Source organism: Nicotiana tabacum, chromosome 9 (assembly GCF_000715075.1).
Source record: "Nicotiana tabacum cultivar K326 chromosome 9, ASM71507v2, whole genome shotgun sequence".
Lineage (NCBI taxonomy): Eukaryota > Viridiplantae > Streptophyta > Magnoliopsida > Solanales > Solanaceae > Nicotiana > Nicotiana tabacum.
The window spans coordinates 13,387,420-13,390,626 of record NC_134088.1 but is presented as its reverse complement, the minus strand read 5'-3'; the positions used below and the strand labels follow the sequence as shown (position 1 = coordinate 13,390,626).

At 36.3% G+C, this 3,207-nt stretch overlaps 1 long non-coding RNA gene across 1 annotated transcript; it reads left to right on the top strand.

Annotated features, from left to right (window-relative positions):
- The first annotated feature begins 1,208 nt into the window (after positions 1 to 1,208).
- Positions 1,209 to 2,834, top strand: LOC142164351 (uncharacterized). Its single transcript, XR_012695131.1, has 2 exons — positions 1,209 to 1,622; positions 2,516 to 2,834. It is a non-coding gene; the product is annotated as an uncharacterized LOC142164351 (long non-coding RNA).
- Positions 2,835 to 3,207: the final 373 nt, after the last annotated feature.

Sequence of the window (3,207 nt, the reverse complement as noted above, 5' to 3'; positions counted from 1 at the left end):
ATAAGGAGATAAGAGTCGCATAGGCGTGCATACAAGTTCAGAGTCGTACAGACTGCATAATGGAAGGCAGCAACAGTTACGAGGTTGGAAGGATTCCGACCACAATCCATGGTGTGAGAAAGAGGCCTAAAAGGGCGAATGCCCTGGCCGTTGGATTTATTCACAGAATAGTCGCCTAGACGTCAAGGAGATTACTAAAGTATTCGAAAGACATAGATTATGAAAATGATAAGTGCACCAGTCAACATTCGAGGACGAATGTTCTAAAAGGGGGGAATGATGTTACACTCCATGTTTTCATACATGAAAATACACCAGGAGTAAATTGATATAAGCTCGTGAATGAGATTATTATTGAGTTTTTAAGTATTATGTTATTTCAAACAAGTTATAAGTAAATTCGTGAAGGTGAGAGGGTAAACAAATCAAAGAAAATGAATTTTCGTCCAAGTTTGGCATGTTGGGATAAAATACGGGTCGAACGATAATACCCGATAATTATAAACTAGTACCATGTAAGGTACCACATGACCATAATAGTAAAGTATATAAAGTGTATTAAAAGGGAGTAATATTTTAACTAATTTGAAATAATTGGTTAATTATTTATTTAAGTGGGTAAGTGTAGGAATTGTCTTGTCCACGTGGGACCATGACAACTAAACTAAACTATGACTAATATGTGTGCTACGTTGGTGTCATACTTTGGGAGCAAGAAATCTTGCTAAGCATTAATTATAAATGGGGCCTACCAACCAAGACACTTAAAGAATGCATTTTGAAACTAGAGAAATTATTTTTTAAGACTCAAGCCTTTGGATTTAGGCTTGCTAAGAACGGTGGAACTCACCATTTTTCAAAGACCTCTTTATCTTAGAATTCTTTTTATGTGAGATATCATATGACTACGGTAGTGTAATATATAAAGTATATATGAAGTATTTTGAAAATAAATAGAATTTTAATTAATTTTGGGCAATTTTTAAAAAATGCGGGTTATATATTAATTACCGGGTAACGGGACATTTCCTAATTAAATGAGGATAAATTTGGATAATATATATCCAAACACGTGGCAGCAAGGCCATATACAAAATGGTGACTCTTAATCAAGTCTTATTAAGTGGCAAATTGGGCACATTTCCCAACACTAATATATCAATTTTCTAGTTTACTTTTAGTAAAAGAATTAACAAAGATATGACAAAACCCATGTTCAAAAAACGTCTCCAACTTCAATTCATTTTCCTTGGTTTGAAACCAAGAACTTGGAATAAAAAAATCGCTCTTGTCCAACTCCAAGCCAACGAATTTGTTCTTGGTTTTGAAACCAAGAACATTAAAACAAAACACTTCGTCCTAGTATTCAACTAGTTAGCCAAATTCAAGTATTTTAAAATCCCTATACTTTCATCCAAATCTTGGTTTCACTTCAAGTTTAATGTCTTTGGCATTGGAAACCAAGAACTAGTCTCGTCTAAATCCTTGGCTCTATTTCGTTATTTTGGCAGTGATACCAAGCCAATTTCGTTCCTCAAATTCAAAAGCGCAGAGGCATAAATCCAATTTTTGGGTTCTAAGTTCAATCCACGAAGGATTATACGGAGTCATTCCTACTCCAGGTATGTTAAGGCTATCCCTTCTTTCTTTTGGCATGATCCATACGATATGAACGAAACGTGCAAATGCACAAATTCCATAAGTGACTCTACTCATAGAAGTAATAGAAATATCTATGTTATTTAATTCTCATGTGTCATAATATTTTATCAGCTGTTCATGGGTCTTAGAAAAATACGAAAGTTGAAAAGAGTTTACTTTATGATATTACTCAGAGGCAAAATGGTCTTATGACATTCCGAATAATTTTATTGACATACTTTTTATGCACTGCATTCATGTGCACTGACCCATGACCAGATGCCGTTATATACGCGTATATATGTAAATATATATATATGGGATATGGGAAAAGGTTATGACGTTATATACGCACCACCACCTGATCAGTTGGTATATGATGATGATGTTGCCCACAGTGGCTGAAATATGATTCAAACGGCGTTATATACGCATATATGGGTATGTATTCAAATGGCGTTATATACGCATGTATATGTATGTATTCAAACGGCGTTATATACGCGTATATATGTATGTATATATATGTATATGGGATATGGGAAAGGTTATGGCGTTATATACGCACCACCACCTGATCAGCTGGTATACGATGATGATTTTGCCCACAATGGCCGATATGATATGATGGGATGCCTTCAGAGCCTGATGATATTATGAAACATATACCTATGCACGACATGACATTCATACGCATATGTATGACGCTGAAAGTAATTTATGATTTACAAAGTTATTCAGACGTACGGGTTGAGTCATGTACTCCATATGTCTTCCATGTCTCCTATGTATTTATTTATGTGTCTTACATACTCGGTACATTATTCGTACTGACGTCCCTTTTGCCTGAGGACGCTGTGTTTCATGCCCGCAGGTCCTGATAGACAGGTCAAGAGCCTTCCAAGTAGGCTATCAGCTCAGCGGAAGATGTTGGTACGCTCCATTTGCTTCGGAGCTGCGTATTTGGTTAGTATGATTTAGACGTCTATTGTTTAGTATGGCGGGACTCTGTTCTGACCGTTGTGACACTTATGTACTCTTAGAGGTCTATAGATATATGTCGTATACGTGGAAGATTGTACAGCCCTGTACGGCCTATGTTTGAGTTTATAACTGATTATGTTAGCCTATTAGGCCCATATGTCACATGTATATAATGATGTAATAATAAAGGTACATTACGTTGGTACTCAGTCAAGTAAGGTACTGGGTGACCGTCACGGCCCATCGGTTTGGGTCGTGACATAGTAGGAACGCTTGTTTGCATTACATGCATTTGACTTTGGGGACTCAACATAGGGGTTGGGTCCGTCTAGGACAGGTGTACCCAAAAAAGACCATCTTGATGCATCCTATGCGCTACATGTTGCAATTTTCAAGGGTATAAAGGGTCATTTGGCGGACCAATGAGGCTTGAGGATAAATGATAAAAAAAGAGGGTGAAGTGTCAAAAAATAAAGCAAGTAAGACCTAGTTATGTTTTTCTTCCACATTTTTTTAAAAAGAAAAAGAAAAAAAACATGAAAAATCCAAAAAGATTTTGCACTTTCCCATCATTTTCCAAAA